Genomic DNA, 12,167 nt, shown 5'->3' on the forward strand with positions numbered 1-12,167 from the left:
CCCTTTAGAGAGAGGTGTGACCCTAACTCCACATGAACTTGGTCACCATTAATTAAGGCAGACATAAAACTTGAAATGCATTAATAAATAGACTCGATTAAAAAAAATCAAGACGGACATGTGCAGATCAGCAAGTGGCAGAAGAGCCAGCCTATGTTCAAATCACTTACTATGTGCCCCACGGTGACCTAACTTCTGTGCTGTTTCCTCATTTGTAAAATGGTGTTAATATTAGTAACCCCCTTAGGGTTGAGGGCATTAACCCTTTAGTTAAGGGCACTTACTAAGTTCTATGTCCAAATACCGTTGCTAGTATTACCATAAACAATGCCAACCAGTCTAAACCACTACAGGCATGGGTTAACCAGTGGGACATATAGATCAGTATCAATCACAACAGATTATGTAGATAATTTACCATTCCAAATCAGTACCAACTTGTGAAGACTAGAAGGCCAACAAGGTCACTTTTCACAGATAACAACCCACATGGACCGGTGGGGACCAGTATTCACTGCTAAGAAAATGCTGCAGGGTGAGGCCTGGGAGGAAGGCGCTGGGCCGCTGGCAGTGAGAGGGTTAGCTAAGCGAGCTTCCTCTCTGCCTCCTGGGGACTCTCTCAGGAGGGGAGGGCAGGAGATGCTGGCTCTGCTACTTGTTACCCAACCCTCCTGAAGATGCTGTGGGGGAGGGGGGAGGGAGAAATGCTGAAAGCCTTCCTTTCAATTATTCAGCAGCCAGAGCTTCCTGCCGCCCCTGTTGGAGCCGGAGGAAGTCCTTGGCCAGAGTCCCCAGGCTGGGGCTGGCTGGGATGATGGAGTGCTGGTTCCAGGAGGGCCAGGCAGCCTGGCCGACAGGGGTGCTGGTACCATATCCTGGGCCTGGGCCTCAGTGCTCTTGGTCCTCTCCTGCCCTCCTCTACCCACCCCTGTGCTGGAGCTGTCCCCTGCCCTGCAGTCTCAGTCTATGCTATGGAATGGAGGTGTTGTGGCTGGCTACGTGCTCAGAAGCAAAAGGGGAGATCCAGGGCAGGCAAAGGAAGGAGGGCAAGCCCACTGACCACAGGAGAAAGCCCAGGTAACTTAGCTGGCACCTGGGTCCTGGGCATCCTGTCCAGCCCCTGATATGTCTCAGACACACGGCACTCTGCTCCACCCAAGAACACACTGGTCTATGCTGGTCCCTCTACTTGGAATGCTCTTACCCTTCCATTCATCCTACAAGATTCTGCTTAAGCATCACCTCCTTGGTGAAGCCTTCCATGACCTCCACTGGGGGACACACATCTGTTGTGCTCCTGGAGCCTAAGCCCCCTGGTTACCACTCTCAGCATTTACCTCTGTTCTATTGCGACTGTTAGCTCCCTGGCCTAGTGAGCGCTCTCCAAGGGCAGTGACTGGGATGCTTCCATTTTCGTGTCCCTGATGCTCAGCATAGAACTTGGCACAAAGCAGCCATCTGTGAACGCTTGTGGAAACCCAGACTGTGTTTGGACTGACAGTGAGCTCACTACTTGTGTTTTATTACTGCCATCTCTGGGGACCTCAGTGAGAAAGATCTCTAGTTACTGCTCTTAATATGCCTAGACTTTGTGTGTTGACATTTGCCTGGGTCACATGGTCATATACTTTGTAAGCCCTGGAGTCCAGCTCTGTCTTTAAAGGGATAGGATGGACTTGCCTGCCCCTCAGCCTAGGGTCCCTGTTCCTCCTGTTCCTGTTGGCTTTGATTTGGGTTCCCAGAGCAGAGGATCCGAGTGGCAGGTCCCAGGGACAAGGAACCTGCTACTCAGAGAGGCCCACAGAACAGGCCATCCACCTAGGTGAGACCAGTGCAGACCACTGGAGCCCAGGACAGGCCATAGAGGGCCTCAATCAGACTGAATACATCAACAGAAGACGGTGGGGAACTCACAAACCACAGTAAACCAGTAATATACAGGCCAGTAGAATGGAGCAGAACCCGTAATACTGATCATTGAAAATAATACAGACCAGTTCCACCCAGTAGACAGATCTGTATAGAGTAATACTGACACCAAATAAGCAAGTAATATTTTAGCCTCCCCTGCACTCTAGTGGAACAAATAAATTCCTGCCCCCACCCAGCCCATTCTGCTCCTATTCAGGGCCCTCATTGGCCTTCAGGGAGCTGTAGCCATCCAGCCAGGGAGCAGGCAGCTTCCTGTTGCTGTCTGAGCTAGAATGTAGATCTGGGAGCCTGAGAAAGGACGTCTGATGGCATGGGCTCCCACGGAGGTGGTGATCTCTGTGTCCTGGGGAGGGTCCAAGCCAGATGGCGTTGGTGAGGTGTCCTAGGGAGAGCCGCGTAATTATGTGTCAGGACTCCATGCTCTCCAAGGACCCTCCCATGCTGACCCTGGAGTTAAATCAGAGGAACCCGTATGCTCTCATCTGCTTCTATCACCCCCTTCATCTCCGTCTCCTCCCCATCAGGACCCAGCCCTCCCAGGCTCACACCTGGGAGCTGGGCTGAGGAAAAGTAAGATGAGCTAGAAGCTCTGTAACCAGATATCTTTTCCTCTTGGTGCCTCAGTTTCCTCATCCAGATGACATGTCAGGAGCCTGGGGCCAGGGTAAGGCTGGGCTCTGAGTCCCTGGCAGTCCAAGACTGAGAATAATCAAAGCTGTGGGTGATGTGCCTCCCCAGGAGCTATCAGGAGGAAGGGTGTGCTGGGACAGTCAGATAAGCGCCTTCTACCCACTGGGGCTGGTGACAGGAGAAGCCAGGGGCAGCTGCCTCCACTGCCTACACCGTCTCATTATGGAAAATTCCCTCTATTGACTCTGCTCTAATCAGGCAGGCTGCCCTGGGCATCCCCCCCAGGTTTCTGCTGGGCCGGGTGAGATCAAAGAGAGCCGGGCTGGGGGCTGGAGCCTGGAGCCTCAACTGCCATTCTCATCGATCCAGATGCGCCTCTTGTTGCTAGGCAACAGCCTCCAGTCTCTCCTGTTCCTTCCTCCCCCCAGGGGCTGCAGGATAGGGCAGTTAAGGGGTGGGGGAGAGACCCCACATTCATTCTCCAGGTTTTCTCACACCAAGCTAGAGAGCTATGTCACCAAGTGGGGAGCCCCTCCACCTGCCCAGGAAGTGCTCCCCATTCTGGGAGCTTGACCCTCTCACTAAGATGAACCCTTTTCTCCCCTCACATTTGAATTCATCTCTAGAATATTAAAAATCCACACCTCCTCTGCTCCATGTAAGCACTCTCTCAGGAATACAGGCCAGGGATTCACCAGAGGGGAGGGGACCCTCAGTGGGTCAGTGACAAAGTCAAAATAAGACTGCAGGCTACCAACTTCCAGCTCAGTGTTGGACTAGATATGAAAGCCATTTAATCTTGAGAGAATGGCTCTGAAGACAAACTCACACTCCCAGTTTTGAGTGGGTTGGCTTTTTTTTTTCTTTTTCCAAAACGTAGGATGCATTTCATAGTAGTTTTTTTTTCTTTTTGTTTCAAGTGCTATAATTTAAAACTGTAAGTTGTGCTTTAAAACAGGCATTAAAATGTACTATGAGTTTTGGGGGCTGTAATTGACTAAATAATGGAAATCTGATCATTTTGTCATAGTTTAATATTTTGCATATTTTATCTCCCTGATACTGCTCCTCCACCCTCTTTTTAAAACTGAATATGCACATTTCATCCCAGAAGTTGTTATGTGGTGACCTACTTATATCATGGCTGATTTAGGGTTTTAATGTCTCTCCCCCTCTGAGGTCTTTACAGCCCTTTGGGATTGAAAGTATCTGGCTCTTCCCTCTGGTCCCTCATTAAACCTTTTTTCTTCCTTTCCTTCTTTCTTTCTTTCTTTCTTTCTTTCTTTCTTTCTTTCTTTCTTTCTTTCTTTCTTTCCTTCTTTCTTTCTTTCTTAATGCAACTAAGGAAGAGGAAGAGGTGATGCACTTCCTAAAGTGTGAAGATCCAGAACTCAGCTGTCAAGGGCCCAGCCCTGAGAACCACCGAGAGGTGCACAGTCCCTGGGCAGCAGTCCTGGTGTCCACTGCCTGCCACCGGCTCCCCCCAGCTCCACAGCACAGTGACAGCTCCTTCCTGACTCCCCTGCCAGCCCCAGTCACACACTTCAACTCTGAGAGGCACAGCTTTGCAGGGTCCTTGACAAATGGTAGCCAATTAATGTCAATTAATCTGATTAGCCTAAATAGTTAATTAAGCAGTTAATTAAAACATCATTGACAATAACCTGAGGGATTGTGGGTGGGAGGCATGAATGATGGGGAGAGGGGTCCCTCTTTGCTCTGGGAAGGCACAAGCCCTTTAAGGTCAGATTGGCAGTGAGGGCTGCTTCTGCAGCTGGGGCTTCTCCCACCTTGCTCTGCCGTCAGCCCATAGAATTGTCATCAGGTTGTCTAACCAAACCCAGCCATGAGATTGCTCCCAGCCCCTGGCCAGTGTCGAGAGGGTCTGAATTCTATGGGAGAGGCTGAACTTAGGGGGAAAGGCCTTCTTTCTGGGAAACTCATCCTAAAAGCCCAGAGAGGAGTCCTGGCTTTTGTTGCTGGACCCTCTCACCAGCCCCACCCAGACCACACACCTCACAGCTTACAACCCCATTAAGACTGAGGACTTCCCCAAGCTGCAGAGCAGCCCTAGAGGGGAGCTGTCATCCTTAAGCCCATCCTACAGATGGGGAAACTCAGCACCTCCCACATGCCATGCCCTGTGCTTGCACTGGGGACCTGCAACCACAAGTGACACAGGGTCCCTGCCCTCAAAGAACTCCTAGTCTGTGCAGCCTCTGTGGTCCTACCACATCTTGCCTGGGTGATGCACGTATACCTCAGTATCCTCTGCTGTGACCTGGCTCCTTCATAGGATGTTGTGAGGACTACATGAGTTAGTACATGAGACCCCTAGAGCAGTGGCTGGCACGTGGGAAATGCTAGATGAGTGTTCGTGCTGATTACTGAGCGAGATGGAAAGGCAAACCGGGCACTTGGGGGCATGCAGAGGAGAGGGCCCGGAACGAGCATTGCACAGACATGTGAGCAGAGTCTGAAGCTCTAGGAGGTAGAAAAAGAGGAAGAAGGGGATCCAGCTAAAGGGAACAGCAGGTGCAAAACAATGAGGCACCAACTCTCAACTCTAAATATGCAGTCACCTGGGAGCTTTAAAAAGTACAGACCCCCATGCCCCACACTCAGATTCTGAATGGGACGGGTGGGTCCCAGAAATCCGCTTTTTATAGGATGTTCTAGAAATGCTGAGGCAGGTACTCTGCTGCGGTTCTGGATGTCCCAGGTTGGGAGGAGCAGAGCTGCAGAAGGAGAGGCCCCAGGCCATGTGACCTGTGTCCTGAAAGCACTCTGCAGGCCCCCCTCTTCTCTCCATCTGTCCAAATCATGCTCGCCCTTCAGGGGTGACCTTCCTAAAACAGCTCTGGCTGTGTGCTTACCTGCTGGAAACAGCCCTTGGTTTCTCTGCCACCTACAAAAGAAAGGTTAGACTCCCCACCTAACAATAAGGCCCCTCCTGAGGCCTCTCTCCAGCCTGGTCCTTTGTCCTTCAGGCCAGGCCCTGATTCTCCTGCCACACTTTTCTACAAGTGCCTGGTGCTCTTCCCTCCTCCATGGTTCTGCTCATGCTGTTCCCTCTGCACGAAATGCTCTTCCCCTTCTTCCCCTCCTGGCAAACCTGTGCTCATCCTATGAGGTCCCATCTGTAAATACTGGCTCCAAAGTCACCTGGTCAGGCAACCCTCCCGCCACCACAGATACCCAGCAGCTCTAGGGATGCTCCCACATAACCCATATTCCATCCCACAACATCTACCAGTTATGGGCCTTGCTCCCCACTAGACTGAGGCTGGCTCTTCCCTTTCTCCAGTGCCTCCTACAGGGTTTGGGGATGACAATGATAATTGAGCTTTTCAGTTCAGAGGACCTGCTGATAAAATGTTCAATGAATGAATGAATAAATGAATGAATGAATGACCATCTATGCTTTCTGAAGTATGAGAAGAAAGGGACAGAGGAAGAGAGAAGAGAGGTGTTCTGGGGATAATAATGGGTGGGTCACAAGAATCAAGATGCATGTGTCAGACCATGCCAAGCAAGGAGGGGAGACAGGACTGTGGAAGCAGGGCCTGCTGAGTGTCCCAGCTTCTGCAATGAATGAATGAATGAATGAATGACCATCTATGCTTTCTGAAGTATGAGAAGAAAGGGACAGAGGAAGAGAGAAGAGAGGTGTTCTGGGGATAATAATGGGTGGGTCACAAGAATCAAGATGCATGTGTCAGACCATGCCAAGCAAGGAGGGGAGACAGGACTGTGGAAGCAGGGCCTGCTGAGTGTCCCAGCTTCTTTACAATCCCAGAAGCCCCCTCTGGGATCCTATTTGGAGAAGGGGTGGCTGGGCTCCCCTGCCAGTCCTGAAGCTTACCCTCCCCAGCCTGGGGTTCTCTGTCTGATACTGAAGTCTGTGCCAGCAGCTGGGATGGGCATGGAGGACAGACTGCCCCGCTTCTCATTCTGCCCTTGCCCCATGGGTTTTCCTTTCTCCCTGAGTGAACCTAGCCTGGAGCACGTGCACATACACCCCTGTCAAATCTTCCAGAGGAGTGTCTCTGGTACCTGTCCCCTCTCCCACTCTGCCATCACCTCCTCCCTGGCCTCTCTGCCCTTGGTCTCTTTATCTCCATCCTCCTCCTTCCCCCACCACACACAGTCATAGCAGGCTCCCTAAAGTGCACATCTGACCGTTTCATGACACTGCTCCAAAGCCTTCCATGACTCGCATTGATTTCCAAATAAATTCCCAGCTCTTATAGTGGTTTTCAAGGTCCTCATAGACCTGAGCCAGACCACCACTCACGCTGGATCTAGGAATGCCCTCTGTGCTATGACTATGTTAGATCATTCATTGTCCCCTTAGTTCACCAGGACGTTTGTGCTGTTGCCCATGCTGTTTTCTGGAGTGCCATGCCTGTGTCTGCTCTGTCTGGTACCTTCCCTGTCGTTTTCCAAGGTCCAACTTCAATGTCCCTCTCCCAGAAGCCTCCTTTGGCTGCCACATCACTGTGGACATCTTAGTCCCAGTAGAATCTCAATAGGTCGTCACTGTCAGTTCTCTCCACTAGTCTGGGAGCTCCTCAAGGTCAGGGTGTCCTCAGTGTTCCCACTGTGCCCAGAATATAGGGAGCAGTGATAGATGTTGATTGTGTGGTCACACACTCACATGACCACCGTCTCTGGGGAGTACACTGGGTATTCTCCTTCCTCGGGAGCATTCAGACCCACCACCTGAGTCACTTCTCACGGCACACGTGGAGGAAGGTATCAGTATGCCCATATACAGGAGAAGATTAAGACCTGATTGTGGAGGTTGGGGCCCAGGTGAGATTGGAGCCCAGAAGATTAGCAGTTGCCAGATTTCCAGTACTGAGCTCTTTCTTCTAAGGTTTTGTTGGATCCAGGCTCTCGCCCTCTTCAGGGGATGTATGACTCCCTCATGCTCCCCCTCCCCCAGGAGCCTTGACCCTGCCCACCTTTGTACTGACAGCGGGTGGACTGAGGACACAGGCCCACCTCAGTCCCTGGCTGACACTGTCACAGCCCCATAGCCATCCTCTCCAAGGGAAACCACAGCCAGCAGCCCCTGAAGGTGTGCCCCACTCAGGAGGGCAAGGGAGGGGCAAGGTTCTCCCTGCAGCTTTCACTGGTTCCCTGGGAAGCACCTCCACCCATGCCCAGCCTTCGTATGGCCATTAATTGTAAGCTTTTTGAAGAAGCTTTAAAGACATCAGAAAATTTTCATGATAGAGTGAAAAAAGAGGATGCCATTTCCCCCAACAGCATCTTCCCAGTTATTTAACTCTAAGTACCTATGAACACAGGGACAGAATCCTGGAAGGGGATTCTCCCCCTTGCTTTGTTCACAGTGGCTCTCTTTGGGTGGTAGCTATCTTTGATGATTCTTATTTTCTCTACTTCCCAAATCTTGTACAATAAAGATGTGTCATTTTTCAAATCAAATGATTTCAATGAAACTTACTTTTACCTGTCTCCATCCTGGAGATTCCGGGGGAATGTGGTGGGAAGGGGCTCATTATGGGGAGAGGCCTCAAAGCCACAGGCCGTACTCAATGCTAGAAAACGAAGGCCAAGAGCTCCCCAGTGCAGTAAGCTGCCTGTACCCCAAGGTCCTGTTCACTGGGTCCAGGCTGCCTCATGGCTCTCACAGGCCCTGCAGGATGCTAAGGGAGCTATGGCACTGCCCACCAGCTCCAGCTGGCAGAGCAGCTTCTGCAGTGGGCAGCAGGCCAGGGTGGGGGTGGCAGGAGACTGAGGCCAGGCTCACTGCCCAGGAAGTGGTGCTGCAGACGGCTGGCTTTTGGTGGCAGGGTGGGAGTTCCTGGGGGTTGGGGCTGCTGAGGTCTTTCTCCCAGGCCAAAAGTCAGCCTGGATAACCTGGAACTGGCACACCTGCCTAAGCCCCCTGAGAGCCCCATTCTGGATGACATGGAATCAACAGGACTTGGCCTTTGGGGATGGAGCTGTGCCCTCCTGGGCTCATGACCCAGAGGAAGGTGAGGGGGCAGAAACCCAGAGGTGTCAGCAGGCACTAAGCCACTATGAGGATCTAGGCTGGGTCAGGCTGGGGTCTCTAATGAGCCCGTCACTGTCATAGGCCCCTCTGCTCCTCCCACCCTCTCACTGATCTCTCTGTTCCCTCATTGAGCACCTCCTATCCCCTTCCTCTCTGAATCCACTCTCACTGTGTGCACTCTCTCTGGTCCTTTCTTTCCTCACTAAACCCTTCCCCTCTCTGAGCCCCCCATCCTTTCACTGAGCCCAGGTATTGGAATTAAGAAGGAACTTCTCCATTTCTTATCTGGCTGCCCCTCCCCACTGGGCCTGGACTAGTTATCATATCGACCCACCCCCTCTGCAGGGCCCTGCGTCCTTTCTTTAGAGCAACAGCTGCAAAATCCCTCCCTGTCCCCAAGACTCCATGAATAAGCCGCAACCATTGCACCTGGACAAGGGGCCTGTGCATATGTGCCTTGGGGCCTCCTGGACTCTGGCGAACAACTCTGGGAGGTGTGTGCAGGGCATCGTCAGTGAACCTGCAGGTCATCTCAAATCCTGGGCCAGAAGGCTTCTGGCTGGAATGTCCAGACGAGTTATGGGCCTAAGTTATGTTTTCTCCCTTAAGTTAAAACCTCAGGTTTATAGGTGGGAGGGATGGGTACATTTTAAATCTCAGCTCCAATGAATAAATCAAACCTTGAAACCCTGGAGGTGACTTCTATTTCTGCAGATGGAACCACAGGATTTCCAACGTACAGATTTATAGAGCAGAGAGATTTAAAATTCTTGGTGCTAGCAGGACCTTTGGGGTCATCTACTCAAGACCTATCATTTTGTGGTTGAGGACACTGAGGCCCAGAGAAGAAAGAGACCTGTTCAAGGTCATACAAGAAGCCAGGGTCAGAGATGGGCCCAGGAAGAAAGTCTTTGGACTCCTGTCCCAGAGCCCTTTAGTCACCTCCACCACATGCCACCCTCCAACTCCCACTGGCCCTCGGTGCTCTGGTTGACCCTCCCCCAGGGAACCTGGGGAATTGATGACACAGTGGTGTGTGGAATCCACACTGGGCTCCTTAGGCAGTGGGCTAGGGTTGCTCCAAGACTTTGCTCCATGACCTTGGGAAAGTCACATCGCTTCCAAGCCTTGTTCTGCTCCTCTGTGAAAAGGACCAGGTTATGAGGATGAAATGTACCAGGTTATGTGAGTGTGAAATGAGATAATGTATGTGAAGTGACAGGTCTATGGCAGGGGCTCAGAGTGCATATAGGAGGTAAAGAAGAGGGTGGGCTCCTCCCATCTCCTCAGCAGAGCCCCAGGCTGACTGCTGGGACAGGAGGAGCTTGATTCTGCCCCTGAAGGCAGTAGGAAGCGGCCAGAGGAAGGGGAACGTCAGTAGAGGAGGCACAGGATAGCCATGAGGCAGTTGCTCGTGACCAAGGCCCCATCTCAGGGGTGAGGACTAACTGCTTTAGAAAGGAACTGGCAGTCACCAGCTTGCCCAGGTCAGCAAGAACCTGGCAGGCTGAGGAGGTAAGAAATGGGTGCAGCAGTGAGCAGATGGGCCTGTCAGACCCAGAATCCTCCTTGGCAGGCATGAATGACAGTGGCAGGGGTGGGTTGAGGTGGGGGCACCCAGCTGGCCAGTTCAAAGCACATTCCACCTCCAAATATCCCAGCGACCTTGAGGGCGTCAGCTCCTTCCCGCACTGCACACCTTCACCCATATGCCTCAGGCTCCCCACCTGGAAAGCTGGCAGCATGAGTCAAGAAACTGACACTGAACTGAGCTTTGATATCAAGGGACTGGGACAGGTCATCAGCTTCACTTCTGCCCTAGGGAAGACAGCTTGTGTGGCTTCATGACCTTGGGAAAGTCAGTCAAGTCTCCTGTCTCAGCTGTGAAATAGGGGCAATGATGGCTGCCTTGGGAAGTTTTTGTCAGGATTTACTGAGTCAAACGTAGCATTGTGCCTAGCATGGAGCTGGTGTCAGGCCCTCAACCAATGCCCACATCCCCTGGGAACAGAAAGATGTGCTTTAGACAATGCTAAAAAACTTTTCCACCTTTATCCAGCTCCTTCTTAAGAAATTCTTACTTGCATTCAATTGACTAACACTTGCCCAGTATTTTACAGCTTAAAAATAGTTTCCCATCCATTATCTGGATTATTTCTTTGAACAGCAAAGTAAATACTATTAACACTATACTTGTTTCACAAATCAGGAAACAGGCTCAGAAAAGTTAAGTGGCTTTTGAAGTCACATAACTTAAATTTGAACCCATGTCTCTCAGACATCAAAATCCATGACTCCAAACCTATCCACCCCCACCTCTTAAAATCCAATCAAGTCTTTGGTCACACTTCAATAATTCCGAATTCCTCCCTCACCCCTCACCCCTCACCCCTCACTCCTTACAGGAGAGTGGGATGGGGTATGAAATTAAGGAACCAAGAAGATGGCGTTATGTGGGAGCAATTTCCTAGCCAGTTTGGTCCTATTTTGGGCTGGAGAAGAATCTGGCATATGCTGGGAACACGACCTTAAGATGCCCCCTTGACAGAGGAATTCTCCAGCCCCTGTCCTGCTCTCCATCAAAGTGTCTGCCTTTTCTCTGGACTTAGGACAAAAGACCAGCACAGGTCCCCTGTTGCCAGAAGTGGGTGAGTGAACAAGGTCTCAGGGGAGTGAGAAGTTGTGGCTAAGATAGAGCACAGGCATTGGAGTCCCAGGCCAGAACTGGCTGCCCTTCTCTTGCTCTCCCCCAAATCCTTCCCCACCATGAACCTGCTGTCAGGAGCAGGAACTGCAGGAGGCTTCGGCACTGTCCAGGCAGGAGCCCTGAGAGGGAGGGGGAGGAGGATGCACGACAGAGGCTGCGTCTCTTCTCTCATATCTCCTTTTTACCAGGGATTTGCTCTGGGTTTAGGCCCACTCTGAGCTCCAGAAACTCTCCTTGGGCACCCAGAGAGCCCACAGAGAACCCCACTAAACTCTTAGTGGCTATTTTCACTTCGATGTCCCCCATCCTCTTCCCAGTGTGAGGGTAAATGCCATTCTGTTGGAGACCCAGTTCTCATTGCCAGCTCCTGCCTTCCCGGGGGCATATGGGCAGGTGAGAAAGGGGCTACTCCCTGCTGGACAGAAGCCGAGCATTCAGACGGGGGCCTGGTCCCTCCACCACTCCCAGTGACCAGCATCTCCACAGGGTCTCTCCCTTCCCCAGGGAGCAGGTCTTAGTCCTCAGATGAGGGAGGGCAATTGGACTGCAGTTGGAGGGCTCTCCAGCATTCTCATGGGCAGGCCATGGTCATTTATACCCAGAGGAGTCTGTCCGTGACCCCGCAGGGTTCTCACTTTCTCCATTCCTCTCTGTGAAATGAACAACGTTCCTCATCTCTGTTCTCCAGGTGCCTCGCATCCCCGACCAAACACTCCAGCAGTCCTCCAACCTGCCCTCTGTTAGGGGGCCTGCGGACTCTGAGCTCCCCAGCCCAGCTAGGGAGGCCCGAGGTTCAACCCCGCCCCAGCCCCTCTGGGAAATGCCCCCGCCCCACCAGGGGCTCTCACCTCCCTGCTGACTGCCGCG

The sequence above is a fragment of the Myotis brandtii genome, unplaced genomic scaffold (genome assembly GCF_000412655.1).
Source record: "Myotis brandtii unplaced genomic scaffold, ASM41265v1 scaffold583, whole genome shotgun sequence".
Taxonomy (NCBI): domain Eukaryota; kingdom Metazoa; phylum Chordata; class Mammalia; order Chiroptera; family Vespertilionidae; genus Myotis; species Myotis brandtii.